The sequence below is a fragment of the Lutra lutra genome, chromosome 9 (assembly GCF_902655055.1).
Source record: "Lutra lutra chromosome 9, mLutLut1.2, whole genome shotgun sequence".
NCBI lineage: Eukaryota > Metazoa > Chordata > Mammalia > Carnivora > Mustelidae > Lutra > Lutra lutra.
Window position 1 is genome coordinate 37,923,574 of NC_062286.1, and position 19,222 is coordinate 37,942,795.

Consider the following 19,222-nt stretch of genomic DNA (forward strand, 5'->3'; position numbering starts at 1 on the left):
AAGAAAGGAGGATGGCTGGATCTTCTGTCTTGAGGGAGAGTATGGCCAGAATCTGTCTTAGGAACAATGGCCTTCCTCAGAGTACTCCACAATGACAAGGGGGCCCATTCTGCCTGTGAAGGGAGTGAGCGGACATGGGCACAGCCACGGGCTATTAGCTCACTCTCTGGTCAGAGGCACCGCAGTGCATATCAACATCTGATAGCAACTTCTCCCAGGGGTTGGTGCTGAGCATATTCTCTCTCTCTTCAGGGAGGGGCTCTGTAGGGGCATATTGAGGATAGCATTCCTCGAAAACCACATGTAAGCTGCCTCCTGAATGATAAGCAACAGAGAGCTGGGTGTTAGGGTTCAGTCCAATAAATCAAGGCGGGCCTGCGGTCACAGTGGGAGAACTGCTGTATGTCAGGAAACCAGGACAAACACACTTACCCTGCTAGGGCTGCACAATGGGCCTTTAGTAAGTCATTCACTTAACAAATATTACTGAACCTCTGCTGTTGTAACAGGATTTGTTATAGCCACTGGAGTGACGAGGTGGATGAGGTCCCTGTTCATATATAGCTTATGTTCCCACCGTGGACAGGCAAGGGACCAATTATGAATAATAAATTAAGAAAATGTTCAGATAGTGACATACTTTATGATGAAAATGAAACATGTTGGGGAGGGCAGCAGGTATGTAACCTGAGAGAGGTTGGTCAGGGAAGGTCTCTTTGGGGTGCCCATGAGAAGGAGCCCGGCACTAGAACATCTGGGGAGGAGCCTCCGCTTTGGGTACAGGCAACAGTGAGTATAAAAGCCCCACCATATTGGAAGAACCGAAGGAGGCCAGTGCAGCACAGAGAGTGAGGGAGGTGAAGAGTCTGGATTTTATTTTCAGTGAGACAGGAAACCATTGGAGGGTTTTAAGCTGGTGAGTGACAAGACCTAATGTACACTGTAAAAGGATCATCTTATTGGGGCAGGGGTAAAGCAGGGACTCAGGTCCAGAAGAGGAAAGAAGAGCCCCACCCTTGGGGTTGGGCAGTAGCAGTGGCATCGGAGGGAAATGGACAGAGTTGGGATATATCCTGGAAGGTGGAGTCACCAGGACTCGTTTATAGACTGTAGAGGAATGGCAGGTCGGGGGTGCCGATTCCTGAGGGAGGACGTTGGGAAAGAAGCAGGTTTGGATGACAGGGAGGCAAGAGTTTGGTTTTGGCCATTTGCAGTTCAAGATGCCAAATATCAATGTGAGATTGGCAGTTAGACAAGTCTCTATTCCATGGGAGAGGTGAGAGCTAAGATTGTAAACATGGACGTTATTGGCTAAGAGATGGTATTTGAAGCCACAAGACTGGATGAAATGCCTTTAGTACGCTGGTGTCTGGGCACCGGCTTAGGCAGGAAGACCATGACCAAATCCTGCCACCTGGTGGGGACTGGAGAGGCCAGGGTGGAGTCTGGCTCACAGGCTGAGTCTTTCATACCTACACATACATGTGGCTGAATCATTTGGGGACTGGCCCTACTCCTTTCACATCTTTCTTTCTCATTTCTCCCCTCTGTAGCTCCACTCACATGTTTTCTGGAATCCCCCATTGTCTTCATACTCTGCCAGCCGGTGACACCCAGTCAGGCCCCAGGGCCCAGAGCAGATGTCTAATGGTCCTCGTTTACATGTCTCCTTATTTGTCATGCCCTGGTTTTTGCCCTCTGTCTCCTATGGTTGACTGAGTAAAAAGCCCACATTTATATTATATGGCACCCTCTTCAGGCCATCTGAGGCCCTTCATCTCAAGAACTGCTTGAGTTTTTAATATCCATTCAGTTTTCATTTTGAAGATGGGAAATCGAGGGCCAGAGAAGGGAAGTGGCTTGGCTAGGGTAACAGAACACATCAGTAGGAACCATGAGTTCCTGGAGGCCAGGGACCGCTGGTGCTGTATCTTGACCATTACAGAGAAATATGAGTTCCAGTAGTAAAAGGGGTCTTCTTTTTTTTTTTTAATCATTTTTTTAAATTTATTTTCAGCATAACGGTATTCATTGTTTATGTACCACACCCAGTGCTCCATGCAGTCCGTGCCCTCTCTAATACCCACCACCTGGTTCCCCCAACCTCCCACCCCCCCACCTCTTCAAACCCTTCAGATTGTTTTTCAGAGTCCATAGTCTCTCATTGTTCACCTCCCCTTCCAATTTCCCCCAACTCCCTTCTCCTCTCTAACTCCCCTTGTCCTCCATGCTATTTGTTATGCTCCACAAATAAGTGAAACCATGTGATAATTGACTCTCTCTGCTTGACGTATTTCACTCAGCATAATCTCTTCCAGTCCCGTCCATGTTGCTACAAAAGTTGGGTATTCATCCTTTCTGATGGAGGCATAATACTCCATAGTGTATATGGACCACATCTTCCTTATCCATTCGTCCGTTGAAGGGCATCTTGGTTCTTTCCACAGTTTGGCAACTGTGGCCATTACTGCTATAAACATTGGGGTACAGATGGCCCTTCTTTTCACTACATCTGTATCTTTGGGGTAAATACCCAGTAGTGCAATTGCAGAGTGGTAGGGAAGCTCTATTTTTAGTTTCTTGAGGAATCTCCACACTGTTCTCCAAAGAGGCTGCACCAACTTGCATTCCCACCAACAGTGTAAGAGGGTTCCTAAAAGGGGTCTTCTAAAATTAAATGACGTAGCCTTGTAAGAAAACATTTTATTTAGAAATAATTGCAGATTGGCAGGAAGGTGCAAAGGAGTATCCAGGGAGGTTCTGAGTGCCCTTCAGGTAGCTTCTCCCAGTGTTACCATCTCGCGTTCTTACAGTGCAATGACAAAATCCGGAAACTAGCCTTGGTACAATCCCCAGAGTTTATTAGATTGCCTCAGCTACACACACACTCATTTGTGTATCTGCAGCTCCATGTAATTTTGTTGCCTGGGTAGCTCCACATAAGCATCGCAATTGAGATGCTGAGCTGTGCCACCCCACACATCTCCCTCTTCATGGACACACCCACCTTATTCCCCTCATCCCTCACCCCTGGCTACTATGCATCTGTTCTCCATCTTTATAATTATGCTATTTAATGGATGTTATATAAATGGAACCATGAAGTAAGTATTCTTTTGAAATTGGCTTTTCTTCACTCAGCATAATTTCCTTGAGGTTCCTTAAAGTTGCTGGGTTTATCAATAGTTCTTTCCTTTTTATTGCTGAGTAGTATTCCCTGGTCTGGATGTACTACAGTGTGTTTAACCAGTTACCTCTTGGACATGTGGATAGTTTCCAGTTTGGGGCCATTATGAATAAAGCAAACATAAAACATCAGTGTATGGGTTTTCGTATGAACTTAAATCTTCATTTCTCTGGGATATATGCCAGGAGTGCAATTGCTGGGTCATGTGATAGGTTCATTTTTAGTTTTAAAAGGACCCATCAAACAATTTTTCGGAGTGGCTGTGCCATTTTATATTTCTGTCACAATGTATGAGTGATCCAGTTTCTCCACATCTTTGCTAGAATTTGATGTTATCATTATTTTTTCATTCTTGCCATCATGATAGGTAGGTATGGAGTGATATCTCAGTGGGGCTTTAATGTGCATTTTTCTAATGGCTAATGATGTTGAATATATTTTCATGTGTTTACTTGTCATTTGCTTATCTTTTTTTAAAAAAAGATTTTATCTATTTATATATTTGACAGAGAGAGACAGCGAGAGGAAAGAGAGCACAAGCAGGGGGAGTAGCAAGAGGAGAGGGAGAAGCAGGCTCTCCACTGAGCAGGGAGCCCGATGTGGGGTTCAATTCCAGGACCCTGGGATCATGACCTGAGCCGAAGGCAGACACTTAATGACTGAGACAACCAGGTGCCCCTTGCTTATTATCTTTGGTGAAATGTCTGTCCATGTCTTTTGCCCTTTTTTCTTCATTCCTTCCTCTCTTTTTTCCTCTCCTTCCTTCCTTCTTTCCTTCCTTCTTTAGTAGTCTCCATGCCCAATGTGGAGCCCAATGTGGGGCTTGAACTCATGACGCTGAGATCAAGATCTGAACTGAGATCTAGAATCCAACAGTAACTGACTGAGGCACCCAGGCATCCCCTTTTGCCCAGTTTCTAATTGCATGGTTTGTTTTTTAAATGTTGAGCTTTGAGAGTTCTTTGTATATTCTGGATACAAGTTCTTTGTCAGATATGGGATTTGCAAATATCTTTTCCCAGTCTGTAATTTGTTTTTTTATCCTTTTAACACGATCATTTACAGAGCATTTTAATTTTGATGATTCCAGACTTTCAATTTTTCCTTTTATGAATCATGTTTTTGGTGTCAAGTCTAAGAACTCTCTTTATGTAGTCCTAGGTACCAAAGATTTTCTTCATTTTTTTCTGGAAGTTTTATAGTTTCATTTTTTCTGTTTAAGTCCATGATCCATTTTGAGTTAATTTTTTTACATTAAAGTATTTTTAATTAACATATAATGTATTATTTGTTTCAGGGGTACAGGTCTGTGATTTATCAGTCTTATATGATACCCATTGTTGAGTTAATTTTTATATATGGTTGAAGTTTAGGTTGAGGTTAATTTTTTGCCTGTAGATATATAGTTGTCTAGCACCATTTATTGAAAAGGGTATATTTAGGGGCACCTGGGTAGCTCAGTGGGTTAAGCCTCTGCCTTCGGCTCAGGTCATGATCTCAGGGTCCTGGGATTGAGCCCTGCAGTGGGCTCTCTGCTCAGCAGGGAGCCTGCTTCCCCCCTCTCTCTGCCTGCCTCTCTGCCTGCTTGTGATCTCTGTCTGTCAAATAAATAAATAAATTACCTAAAAAAAAAAAAAGAAAAGGGTATGTTTCTTCCATTGAGTTACTTTACTCGTTTGTCAAAAATTAATTAGACATTTGTGTAGGTCTATTTCTGAGTTCTCTATTCTGTTCTACTTATCTATGTGTCTATTCCTGTCTTAATTATTGTAGCATTATAGTTGGGAAGAGTATTTCCTTCTATATCCACCATTAATCTTGATGAAAAAATTCTTTGGACTGTGTTTTTTTGGGAACAGTAGGACTGGAGGGGAAACGATTCCTTCTTATGTTCACAACCTGAACATTTTTTTCTCCTATTTATTTTCATCTTTGCACTAGAAAATCTGATTGGAAGAAGCTTATAGAATTTTGTTGAAATAGAAGTAAATTGGTTAAGTGTGATGCCTTTACCTGGTGAAAGTTGCAATGGACTTAATGCCCATTCTCCTGGCTTTTTGGAGGCCTTCTTCATGCTGTCAGATCTCAGAGGAGCTTCCGGATGGTAGAGGTTGTAGTAATCCTGACCTGTGTGTAAATAGAGCTAGCCTCACCTTACTAAAATAGCTTACACAAAAGGAGAGGTCTTCAAGATCCATGAAATTTTGAAACAAAGGCTGCCGTATTAGTTCCAAGAATATATAACACCAAATACTATACCTGGTGCGCATGACAGGTGACAGAATTGAAAGAAGTGGGTTGCAGTAAGAAAGAAACCCAACCACCATCTGAAGATGGATTTATCACTCTGCTCCAACCCTTTGTGGGAACAAAGCCTTAGTAATGCCAGATTTAAATAAAAATAAAATAATATAAAAGCCCAAATCCAGATTTTTTTTTTTTAATGTGAACTCTCTTGGCTTTTAATGTTGGGAATCAATCAGTATTTTAAAATAACACCTTGTGGGCCAGATGAACTTGTCTGTGACTCTAATCTTTCCCATGGGTGGCCAGTTTGCAACCTCTGCTACTCATCTGGGTCAGCCGACTGGGCCTGGTTTGTTATTGCCAGTCAGGAAGGTAATGTGTGATTGGTGAAGCAAGTATGTGCTGTGTCTAGTCTGTTTCCATAGAGTCTGAGGGTACATAAAAACAGTTTATTTGCCCATGCAGAACTCACAGTCTTGTTTACATTGCTCATTTACTTTGCATATCTTTCATCATTTGTTTTAAGCAGCCAGAGCTGTGGAAAGCTTCATCCCAGCCTTTTTCTAATGCTCCATTGATCAGACTATGTAGAATATGAATGTCCTGTATTGACTGAGAGTCAGTGGGTGTGATTCCTCTTCTAGGTGTGGTGGAGATGCCAGGAATGGAGGCTGATAGTGTGTGTGTGTGTGTGTGTGTGTGTGCGCGCGCGTGCGTGCATGTGTGCAATGTTGGGGGTGCAGAGGGCAATAGCTAGGTGTACAAAGTTTAGTCTAAGGCAGTATCAGAAGGTCGATGAAGTCAGAACTGTTTCTATAACAATACAAGGCATCATTTACCTTTTTCCTTCTCATTTTTTAATGTGTGTCCAGGGGAGTGTTGCAGAAGCTATATGATATATGATATATGATAGCTCTAATGGCTAATGAAAGATTTGTATGTATGTTTTTATATTTTAAAATTTTGTTTTGAAGCAAACTTCTCTGGGGTCCTAATAATATTTAAGAGTATAAAGAAGTCCTGAGATTAAAAAGTTTAAGGACTGCTGGTCTAGGACAGTGGCTGTCAACCCTGGCTGTATGAGCCATCTGGGGAGTTTTCCATTAATACTGTTGCCTGAACCTCATCCCAAACCAATTGATCCAGAATCTCTGTAGATGGGAAGTTATCATTATTGCTATCCCCATCATTATCATCATTACTGTTACCATCCCATTCATCCTCGTCCTATTATCATTCCCACCATCGTCATCGTCTTCATCACTATCATCGTCATCACCATCATCATCATCATCATCATCATCATAACTCCACCTATGAACTATCCACCCTTGCTCAGGCCCCGTGCTATGTGCTATAACTCTGATTCTAACAACCATCCAGAGAAGCTGACATGATCTTATTTTACAACAGGAGCAGGTGGGTCGGAAAAGCTGAGGTGAGTGAGTTCACAGAGCCCAAGCTGATGGAGCCAGCATCTTTAAAAAACCAGTTCTTTCTGCTGTATCAATGTTCCCAGGCTTTGCACTAACTGAAACTTATTGAATTGTGCTTTTATCCCTCCAACTTCTCAGTATATTTTGACAGATTTTTATAAACAAACTGCACTCGTAAGCAAGAATTAATTTATGGTTTAAACTGTGTGTTAAAATCATGCAATGTTAGAATGGCCAAAATTAATAAGACAGTAAACAACGTGTTTTGGAGCGGATGTGGAGAAAGAGGAACCCTCTTACACTGTTGGTGGGAATGCAAGTTGGTGCAGCCACTTTGGAAAACAGTGTGGAGATTCCTCAAGAAATTAAAAATAGAGCTTCCCTGTGACCCTGCAATTGCACTACTGGGTATATACCCCAAAGATACAGATGTAGTGAAAAGAAGGGCCATCTGTACCCCAATGTTTATAGCAGCAATGGCCATAGTCGCCGAACTGTGGAAAGAACCAAGATGCCCTTCAATGGACAAATGGATACGGAAGATGTGGTTCATATATACTATGGAGAATTATGCCTCCATCAGAAAGGAAGAATACCCAACTTTTGTATCAACAGGGACGGGACTGGAAGAGATTATGCTGACTGAAATAAGTCAAGCAGAGAGAGTCAGTTATCATAGGGTTTCACTTATTTGTGGAGCATAAGAAATAACACGGAGGACAAGGGGAGATGGAGAGGAGAAGGGAGTTGGGGGAAATTGGAGGGGGAGATGAACCATGAGAGACTGTGGACTCTGAAAACAATCTGAGGGTTTTGGAGGGGTGGGGGGTGGGAGGTTGGGTGAGCCTGGTGGTAGATATTATGGAGGGCACGTATTGCATGGAGTACTGGGTGTGGTGCGTAAACAGTGAATTCTGGAACACTGAAAAGAAATTTAAAAAATAAAAATTAAATTAAAAACAAACAAACCAAAAAAACCCCATGCAATGGTCAGTCGTGACTTCTGCTTAGTACAAGATCATTAGATCACAGTAGTACCACAGAATTTTAGGTAATTCCACCTAAAAGCAAAGAGATCTGATTTCTGGGTTCACTTGGAAGGCCTACATGTGGTTAAATATGTTTTTTTTTCCCTGACACTTTGAAATATTGAGAAGAGCTCATGACACCCCCCCCACCACTCTTACCTTGATGGATCTCAAGGTGAGCACAACTCATGGGTAGATGAGGGAAGGAAAAAGAAACCTTCCATTTTTTGCTGAATTCTGAGCAGTAGAATGCCCTGGGTGTACACAAAGTCTTTTCTTATAAATAGATCTTCATGAATAATTTATTTTAATTTTTGCCAGGGAGCTGGCTTTATGGATGCCAGAAGATAGAGTGGGTGGAGTAGGAGAGGAACAAAGGTTGGTGCCATAAGCTCTCCATTTCTGGGGCAGTGATCCTTTTCCTTGGATGAGGAAGTAAGGCGTGAAGATTAAAGGCACACAGATGAGGTATCTGTGAGATGTGTCAACCTGCCAGATAGTGAGATGCAGCAGTTCTCATGGAATCCTCATTGTTCTGCCCTTGCTCTGCTTTTGCTTATTCTAACTTTAATAACAGAAATAGTCTGACCCCAAAGAGTTACTACCTCCCCTCTTGGGCTAGTTAAACCCTATGTCCTTTTTAGATCTCAGTTCAAAAGTCACTTGCTCAGAGAAGGCTTCCCTCTCCCCTTGACTAAAGTCCCTGTGATAAGCTGGCCCCCTCTTCTTCACAGCGCCTGTGCTGGGAGTTGTTTGACATTTGCTTAGGTGGAACTTGGGTTGACATCTGTATCTCCCAGGAGGCTACAGTTCCCTCAAGAGTAAGGATGGTGTCTGCATTTGCTTACCATTTTTTTTAAGATTTTATTTATTTATCTGACAGAGAGAGAGAGAGAGAGAGACAGCAAGAGAGAGAGCATAAGCAGGGGGGAGTGGGAGAGGTAGAATAGGCTTCCCACCAGCCAGGCTTCCCACTCCTACACAGAGTGGATCCCAGAACCCTAGGATCATGACCTGAGCCGAAGGTGACGCTTAATGACTGAGCCACCCAGGCGCCCCTTGCTCATCATTTTTATTTCCAGCACTTAGCACCGTGCCTTGTGCAAATAAGTTTTAAAAATGAAATGATTAACTGTGTGAATGAATGGGTTAGCAGTGCTGAAAAAGCAACTACTATTTTTTTGTTTTGTTTTGTTTTGTTTTGTTTGTTTAAGTATTGGATTCCTCTTTGATGCTGTTGTTCTCCATGTTCAGGCTTATGTTCCTTTTTTTTCTTTACTGTGGTAGGATGCTGATCATTATCTGTATTTGAGGCTAGACCAAACACTATTAGTGCAGATTGCTAGGTCCCAATCACCCCAAGCTCTCAGCTGTGTCATACATTTTTTTTCAATTTTATGTGTATTTTATTTTATTTCTTTTTTTAAATTATTTTTTATAAACATATATTTTTATCCCCAGGGGTACAGGTCTGTGAATCGCCAGGTTTACACACTTCACAGCACTCACCATAGCACATACCCTCCCCAATGTCCATAATCCCACCCCTCTTCTCCCAACCCCCCTCCCCCCAGCAACCCTCAGTTTGTTTTGTGAGATTAAGAGTCTGTGTCATACATTTTATTGGACTTTTAAATAAAACATATCAGGAAGAGGTGGTAATTCTTCAAATATGATCTGAACCACCTGTACCAGAATCACATGGGGGAACTTTGTGAAAAAGCCTATTTCTGGGCTTAACCGTGGGCCTGCTAAATCAGAAGCTCAGGGTATAAGAGCATGAGAATTTGCATTTATTGTTGTTATCTTAAAAAATGAATATGTGCCACATGATCCAAAACCACAAAGTATAAAAAGACATATGGACTTTAATAAAAAATTTAAATGTTTAAAAAATTAATATCTATTTTATTTTAGAATAGTTTTAGGTTTATAGAAAACCTGTGAAGATAATATAGAGAATACCTATATACCCCACACCTAATTTCCTCTGTTGTTGACATCTTATGTTGTTAGGACACATTTATCATGATGAATGAACTAATAATATTGATATATCATCATTATTTTTTTTCATTATTATTATTTTAAAGATTTTATTTATTTATTTGAGAGAAAGTGAGAGAGAGCATGAGAGCGGGGCGAGGGGCAGAGGGAAACGCAAACTCCCCACCGAGGGGGAGCCCCATGTGGGGCTGGATCCTGAGACCCAGGATCAGGACCTGTTCAGATTTTATTAGTTTTTTTAAAAAATAAATAAAATTTAAATTAATTTAAATAAAACTAATAAAATCTGAAGTAAGACAGATGCTTAACTTAAGCTTATGATTAAACTAGAGTTACAGGCTTTTGGGAGGAAGACCATTGATGTAAATTACCAGTCTCATGACATCATATCAAAATTACGTTTTGACTTATCAATATGACTTATCAATGTTGATGCTAGCCTTGATCAGCTGACTTATCAATATGACTTATCAATGTTGATGCTAGCCTTGATCAGCTGACTGGGGAAGTGTCTGCCAGATTTCTTCACTGTTATATTACATGTTATATTATCCCCCCCACCCCCCCGCTATTTACACTGTGCTCTTTGGAAGGGAGACAATATGGGTCAGCCCACACCTAAGGTGAAGGGAGTTATGCTCCACCTCTTTGAAGGAGGAAGTATATACATAAATTCCTCTGCAGAGGAAATCTGTTCTCCCCCATTAATTTATTCAATCATTTATTTATATCAGTATGGACTCATGGATATTTATTTTATACTTTACAATCCAATGCTACGTTTTGTGTTTTGTTGCTCAAATTGTTCCAACTTTGGCCTCTGGGAACCCTTTCAGTTGCTCTGGGGTCCCTTTGACGTACCTAATTACTGCCTCCCCGTTTTTTTTTTTTTTTTTTTTTTTTTAAGATTTTTATATATTTGACAGAGAGAGAGAGACAGCAAGAGAGGGAATACAAGCAGGGGGAGTGGAGAGGGAGAAGCAGGCTTCCCGTGGAGCATGGAGCCAGATGTGGGGCTGGATCCCCAGGATCCTGGGATCATGATTTGAGCTGAAGGCAGACACTTAATGACTGAGCCACCCAAGCGCCCCTCTCCCCTGTTTTTTTTACTTTCTGGTACTACAAGGTATTCTAGACCTATCTAGTGCATTTCTTTCTTTCTTTCTTTCTTTTTTTTTTTAAAGATTTTAATTTATTTATTTGACAGAGAGTGATCACAAGTAAGCAGAGAAGCAGGCAGAAAGAGAGAGAAGCAGGATCCCCCTGAACAGAGAGCCCAATGCGGGGCTTGATCCCAGGACCCTGGAATCATGACTTGAGCTGAAGGCAGAGGCTTAACCCACTGAGCCACCCAGGCACCCCACCTTGTGCATTTCTTTTTTTTTAAAATTTTTTATTTCTTTTCAGCGTAACAGTATTCATTGTTTTTGCACCACACCCAATGCTCCATGCAATACGTGCTCTCCCTAATACCCACCACCTGGTTCCCCCAACCTCCCACCCCATGCCCCTTCAAAACCCTCAGATTGTTTGTCAGAGTCCATAGTCTCTCATGGTTCACCTCCCCTTCCAATTTCCCTCAACTCCTTTCTCCTCTCCATCTCCCCTTGCCCTCCATGCTATTTGTTATGCTCCACAAATAAGTGAAGCCATATGGTAATTGACTATCTCTGCTTGACTTATTTCACTCAACATAATCTCTTCCAGTCCCATCCATGTTGCTACAAAAGTTGGGTATTCATCCTTTCTGATGGAGGCGTAATACTCCATAGTGTATACGGACCACATCTTCCTTATCCATTCGTCCGTTGAAGGGCATCTTGGTTCTTTCCACAGTTTGGCGACCGTGGCCATTGCTGCTATAAACATTGGGGTACAGATGGCCCTTCTTTTCACTACATCTGTATCTTTGGGGTAAATACCCAGTAGTGCAATTGCAGGGTTGTAGGGAAGCTCTATTTTTAATTTCTTGAGGAATCTCCACACTGTTCTCCAAAGTGGCTGCACCAACTTGCATTCTGACCAACAGTGTAAGAGGCTTCCCCTTTCTCCACATCCCCTCCAACACATGTTGTTTCCTGTCTTGCTAATTTTGGTCATTCTAACTGGTGTAAGGTGGTATCTCAATGTGGTTTTAATTTGAATCTCCCTGATGGCTAGTGATGATGAACATTTTTTCATGTGTCTGATAGCCATTTGTATGTCTTCATTGGAGAAATGTCTGTTCACATCTTCTGCCCATTTTTTTATATGGTTGTCTGTTTTGTGTGTGTTGAGTTTGAGGAGTTCTTTATAGATCCTGGATATCAACCTTTTGTCTGTACTGTCATTTGCAAATATCTCCTCCCTTTCCGTGGGTTGCCTCTTTGTTTTGTTGACTGTTTCCTTTGCTGTGCAGAAGCAATCAGACAACAAAGAGAAATAAAAGGTATCCAAATTGGCAATGAAAAAGTCAAACTCTCTCTCTTTGCAGATGACATGATTCTTTATATGGAAAACCCAAAAGACTCCACCCCCAAACTACTAGAACTCGTACAGCAATTTAGTAACATGGCAGGATACAAAGTCGATGTACAGAAATCAGTGTCTTTCTTATACACTAACAATGAAAATACAGAAAGGGAAATTAGAGAATCGATTCCATTTACTATAGCACCAAGAACCATAAGATACCTGGGAATAAACCTAACCAAAGAGGTAAAGGATCTGTACTGGAGGAACTACAGAACACTCATGAAAGAAATTGAAGAAGACAGAAAAAGATGGAAGACCATTCCATGCTCTTGGATTGGAAGAATAAACATTGTTAAAATGTCTCTACTGCCTAGAGCAATCTATACTTTTTTTTTTTTGTAATTTAATTTTTTTATTTTTTCAGCATAACAGTATTCATTATTTTTGCACCACACCCAGTGCTCCATGCAATCCGTGCCCTCTACAATACCCACCACCTGGTGCCCCCAACCTCCCACCCCCCACCCCTTCAAAATTCTCAGATCGTTTTTCAGAGTCCATAGTCTCTCATGGTTCACCTCCCTTTCCAATTTCCCTCAACTCCCTTCTCCTCTCCATCTCCCCTTGTCCTCCATGCTATTTGTTATGCTCCACAAATAAGTGAAACCATATGATAATTGACTCTCTCTGCTTGACTTATTTCACTCAGCATAATCTCTTCCAGTCCCGTCCATGTTGCTACAAAACTTGGGGATTCATCCTTTCTTTCTTTCTTTTTTTTACAGCTATATAAACATATATTTTTATCCCCAGGGGTACAGGTCTGCGAATCGCCAGGTTTACACACTTCACAACACTCACCATAGCACATACCCTCCCCGATATCCATAACCCCACCCCCTCTCCCAACCCCCTCCCCCCATCAACCCTCAGTTTGTTTTGTGAGATTAAGAGTCACTTATGGTTTGTCTCCCTCCCAATCCCATCTTGCTTCATTTACTCTTCTCCTACCCCCTCGACCCCCCATGTTGCATCTCCTCTCCCTCATATCAGGGAGATCATATGATAGTTGTCTTTCTCCGATTGACTTATTTCGCTAAGCATGATACCCTCTAGTTCCATCCACGTCGTCGCAAATGGCAAGATTTCATTTCTTTTGATGGCTGCATAGTATTCCATTGTGTATATATACCACCTCTTCTTTATCCATTCGTCTGTAGATGGACATCTAGATTCTTTCCATAGTTTGGCTATTGTAGACATTGCTGCTATAAACATTCGGGTGCACGTGCCCCTTCGGATCACTACGTTTGTATCTTTAGGGTAAATACCCAGCAGTGCAATTGCTGGGTCATAGGGTAGTTCTATTTTCAACATTTTGAGGAACGTCCATGCTGTTTTCCAGAGTGGTTGCACCAGGTTGCATTCCCACCAACAGTGTAGGAGGGTTCCCCTTTCTCCGCATCCTCGCCAGCATCTGTCATTTCCTGACTTGTTAATTTTCGCCATTCTGACTGGTGTGAGGTGATATCTCATGGTGGTTTTGATTTGTATTTCCCTGATGCCGAGTGATATGGAGCACTTTTTCATGTGTCTGTTGGCCATCTGGATGTCTTCTTTGCAGAAATGTCTGTTCATGTCCTCTGCCCATTTCTTGATTGGATTATTTGTTCTTTGGGTGTTGAGTTTGCTAAGTTCTTTATAGATTTTGGACACTAGCCCTTTATCTGATATGTCATTTGCAAATATCTTCTCCCATTCTGTCAGTTGTCTTTTGGTTTTGTTCACTGTTTCCTTTGCTGTGCAAAAGCTTTTGATCTTGATAAAATCCCAAAAGTTCATTTTTGCCCTTGCTTCCCTTGCCTTTGGTGATGTTCCTAGGAAGATGTTGCTGCGGCTGACGTCGAAGAGGTTGCTGCCTGTGTTCTCCTCGAGGATTTTGATGGATTCCTTTCTCACATTGAGATCCTTCATCCATTTTGAGTCTATTTTCATGTGTGGAGTAAGGAAATGATCCAATTTCATTTTTCTGCATGTGGCTGTCCAATTTTCCGAACACCATTTATTGAAGAGGCTGTCTTTGTTCCATTGGACATTCTTTCCTGCTTTGTCGAAGATGAGTTGACCATAGAGTTGAGGGTCCATTTCTGGGCTCTCTATTCTGTTCCATTGATCTATGTGTCTGTTTTTGTGCCAGTACCATGCTGTCTTGATGATGACAGCTTTGTAATAGAGCTTGAAGTCCGGAATTGTGATGCCACCAACTTTGGCTTTCTTTTTCAATATTCCTTTGGCTATTCGAGGTCTTTTCTGGTTCCATATAAATTTTAGGATTATTTGTTCCATTTCTTTGAAAAAAATGGATGGTACTTTGACAGGAATTGCATTAAATGTGTAGATTGCTTTAGGTAGCATAGACATTTTCACAATATTTATTCTTCCAATCCAGGAACATGGAACATTTTTCCATTTCTTTGTGTCTTCCTCAATTTCTTTCGTGAGTACTTTATAGTTTTCTGAGTATAGATTCTTAGTCTCTTTGGTTAGGTTTATTCCTAGGTATCTTATAGTTTTGGGTGCAATTGTAAATGGGATGGACTCCTTAATTTCTCTTTCTTCTGTCTTGTTGTTGGTGTAGAGAAATGCAACTGATTTCTGTGCATTGATTTTATATCCTGACACTTTACTGAATTCCTGTACAAGTTCTAGCAGTTTTGGAGTGGAGTCTTTTGGGTTTTCCACATAGAGTATCATATCATCTGCGAAGAGTGATAGTTTGACTTCTTCTTTGCCGATTTGGATGCCTTTAATTTCCTTTTGTTGTCTGATTGCTGAGGCTAGGACTTCTAGTACTATGTTGAATAGCAGTGGTGATAACGGACATCCCTGCCGTGTTCCTGACCTTAGCGGAAAAGCTTTCAGTTTTTCTCCATTGAGAATGATATTTGCGGTGGGTTTTTCATAGATGGCTTTGATAATATTGAGGTATGTGCCGTCTATCCCTACACTTTGAAGAGTTTTAATCAGGAAGGGATGCTGTACTTTGTCAAATGCTTTTTCAGCATCTATGGAGAGTATCATATGGTTCTTGTTCTTTCTTTTATTAATGTGTTGTATCACATTGATTGATTTGCGGATGTTGAACCAGCCTTGCAGCCCTGGAATAAATCCCACTTGGTCGTGGTGAATAATCCTCTTAATGTACTGTTGAATCCTATTGGCTAGTATTTTGGCGAGAATTTTTGCATCTGTGTTCATCAAGGATATTGGTCTGTAGTTCTCTTTTTTGTTGGGATCCTTGTCTGGTTTTGGGATCAAGGTGATGCTGGCCTCATAAAATGAGTTTGTAAGTTTTCCTTCTATTGCTATTTTTTGGAACAGTTTCAGGAGAATAGGAATTAGTTCTTCTTTAAATGTTTGGTAGAATTCCCCCGGGAAGCCGTCTGGCCCTGGGCTTTTGTTTGTTTGGAGATTTTTGATGACTGTTTCAATCTCCTTACTGGTTATGGGTCTGTTCAGGCTTTCTATTTCTTCCTGGTTCAGTTGTGGTAGTTTATATGTCTCTAGGAATGCATCCATTTCTTCCAGATTGTCAAATTTGTTGGCGTAGAGTCGCTCATAGTATGTTCTTATAATTGTCTGTATTTCTTTGGTGTTCGTTGTGATCTCTCCTCTTTCATTCATGATTTTATTTATTTGGGTCCTCTCTCTTTTCTTTTTGATAAGTCTGGCCAGGGGTTTATCAATCTTATTAATTCTTTCAAAGAACCAGCTCCTAGTTTCGTTGATTTGTTCTATTGTTTTTTTGGTTTCTATTTCATTGATTTCTGCTCTGATCTTTATGATTTCTCTTCTCCTGCGTGGTTTAGGGTTTCTTTCTTGTTCTTTCTCCAGCTCCTTTAGGTGTAGGGTTAGGTTGTGTACCTGAGACCTTTCTTGTTTCTTGAGAAAGGCTTGTACCGCTATATATTTTCCTCTCAGGACTGCCTTTGTTGTGTCCCACAGATTCTGAACTGTTGTGTTTTCATTATCATTTGTTTCCATAAATTTTTTCAATTCTTCTTTGATTTCCTGGTTGACCCATTCATTCTTTAGAAGGATGCTGTTTAGTCTCCATGTATTTGGGTTCTTTCCAAATTTCCTCTTGTTATTGAGTTCTAGCTTTAGAGCATTGTGGTCTGAAAATATGCAGGGAATGATCCCAATCTGTTGATACCGGTTGAGACTTGATTTAGGACCAAGAATGTGATCTATTCTGGAGAATGTTCCATGTGCACTAGAGAAGAATGTGTATTCTGTTGCTTTGGGATGAAATGTTCTGAATATATCTGTGATGTCCATCTGGTCCAGTGTGTCATTTAAGGCCTTGATTTCCTTGTTGATCTTTTGCTTGGATGATCTGTCCCTTTTAGTGAGGGGAGTGTTAAAATCCCCTACTATTATTGTATTCTTGTCGATGTGTTTCTTTGATTTTGTTATTAATTGGTTTATATAGTTGGCTGCTCCCACGTTAGGGGCATAGATATTTAAAATTGTTAGATCTTCTTGTTGGACAGTTCCTTTGAGTATGATATAGTGTCCTTCCTCATCTCTTATTATAGTCTTTGGCTTAAAATCTAATTGATCTGATATAAGGATTGCCACTCCTGCTTTCTTCTGATGTCCATTAGCATGGTAAATTCTTTTCCACCCCCTCAGTTTAAATCTGGAGGTGTCTTCGGGTGTAAGATGAGTTTCTTGTAGGCAAAATATAGATGGTTTTTGTTTTTTTATCCATTCTGATACCCTGTGTCTTTTGATTGGGGCATTTAGCCCATTAACATTCAGGGTAAGTATTGAGAGATATGAATTTAGTGCCATTGTATTGCCTGTAAGGTGACTGTTATTGTATATTGTCTCTGTTTCTTTCTGGTCTACTACTTTGAGGGTCTCTCTTTGCTTAGAGGACCCCTTTCAATATTTCCTGTAGAGCTGGTTTGGTATTTGCAAATTCTTTCAGTTTTTGTTTGTCCTGGAAGCTTTTAATCTCTCTGTCTATTTTCAATGATAGCCTAGCTGGATATAGTATTCTTGGCTGCATGTTTTTCTCATTTAGTACTCTGAATATATCATGCCAGCTCTTTCTGGCCTGCCAGGTCTCTGTGGATAAGTCTGCTGCCAATCTAATATTTTTACCATTGTACGTTACAGACTTCTTTTCCCGGGCTGCTTTCAGGATCTTTTCTTTGTCACTAAGACTTGTCAATTTTACTATTAGGTGACGGGGTGTAGACCTATTCTTATTGATTTTGAGGGGGGTTCTCTGAACCTCCTGGATTTTGATGCTTGTTCCCTTTGCCATATTGGGGAAATTCTCTCCAATAATTCTCTCCAATATACCTTCTGCTCCCCTCTCTGTTTCCTCTTCTTCTGGAATCCCAATTATTCTAATGTTGTTTCGTCTTATGGTGTCACTTATCTCTCGAATTCTCCCCTCGTGGTCCAGTAGCTGTTTGTCCCTCTTTTGCTCAGCTTCTTTATTCTCTGTCATTTGGTCTTCTATATCGCTAATTCTTTCTTCTGCCTCATTTATCCTAGCAGTGAGAGCCTCCATTTTTGATTGCACCTCATTAATAGCTTTTTTGATTTCAACTTGGTTAGATTTTAGTTCTTTTATTTCTCCAGAAAGGGCTTTTATATCTCCCGAGAGGGTTGCTTTAATATCTTCCATGCCTTTTTCAAGCCCGGCTAGAACCTTGAGAATCATCATTCTGAACTCTATATCTGACATATTACCAATGTCTGTATTGATTAGGTCCCTAGCCTTTGGTATTGCCTCTTGTTCTTTTTTTTGTTGTGAATTTTTCCGCCTTGTCATTTTGTCCAGATAAGAGTTTATGAAGGTGCAAGTAAAATACTAAAAGGGTGGCAACAACCCCAGGAAAATATGCTTTAGCCAAATCAGAAGAGATCCCGAATTGTGAGGGGGGAGAAAGGGGATAAAAAGGGGTTCAGAAAGAAAGAAAAAAAAAAAAACTATTAAAGAAAGCCAATAAAGAAAAAATATAAAAAGAGGAAAAAAATATATATATTAGATTAACTATTTAAAAAACGTTAAAAAAAGAAAATGGTAAAAGTTAAAAAAATTTAGCAGAAGAAGAGAAAAAGAAAAAAAAAATTGAAAAAGAAAAAAAAATTAAATTAACTGCAAGGGTAAAAAATCATGGGGAGAAAGCCATGAGTTCCGTGCTTTGCTTTCTTCTCCTCTGGAATTCCGCCGTTCTCCTTGGTAGGTGAACTTGGTCCTGGCTGGGTTTCCCGTAGATCTTCTGTGGGAGGGGCCCGTTGTAGTGATTCTCAAGCGTCTTTGCCCCAGGCGGAGTTGCACCGCCCTTACCCGGGGCCGCGCTGAGTCATCCGCTCGGGTTCGCTTTCGGGAGCTTTTGTTCCCTGAGCGCTTTCCGTAGAGTCCGGAGGACGGGAATAAAGATGGCGGCCTCCCGGTCTCCGGCCCGGAGGAGCCGAGAGCCCGGGGCCCCACTCCTCAGTGCGCCCTCAGAGAACAGCGCCGAATGACTCCCGTCACCCTGGCCTCCGGCCGCGCTCCGAGCTGACCGAGCCTGCGACCGGTTCAAGGCAACCCTGAGCTGAGAGTCACTCCTCGGCTCTGTCTCTGCAGCCGGCTTCCCCGTTCGAATACCGGTAAGCTCTGCGACACTGAGACACCCCCGATCCTTCTGCGACCCTGCGGGACCTGAGGCCGCGCTTACCCCACCTGGGCTTCACCCCAGTTAAGCCTCTGGAGCGATGTCCCTCAGCGGAACAGACTTTTAAAAGTCCTGATTTTGCTCTGTTGCTCCGCCGCTCGCCGGGAGCCGGCCCCT

General features: G+C 41.5%; 2 protein-coding genes across 3 annotated transcripts in view; both read left to right on the forward strand.

Annotated features, from left to right (window-relative positions):
- LOC125109150 (interleukin-36 beta-like) overlaps window positions 1-19,222 on the forward strand; it is a 190,584-nt gene that overhangs the window by 105,566 nt on the left and 65,796 nt on the right. The gene's annotated exons all lie outside the window — the stretch shown is intronic.
- Window positions 3,803-19,222, forward strand: part of IL36G (interleukin 36 gamma) — a 63,380-nt gene continuing 47,960 nt past the window's right edge. Inside the window, exon 1 of the mRNA XM_047745829.1 lies at window positions 3,803-3,859. The gene's annotated coding sequence lies outside the window, so the exon portion shown is untranslated. The remainder of the gene's footprint in view (window positions 3,860-19,222) is intronic.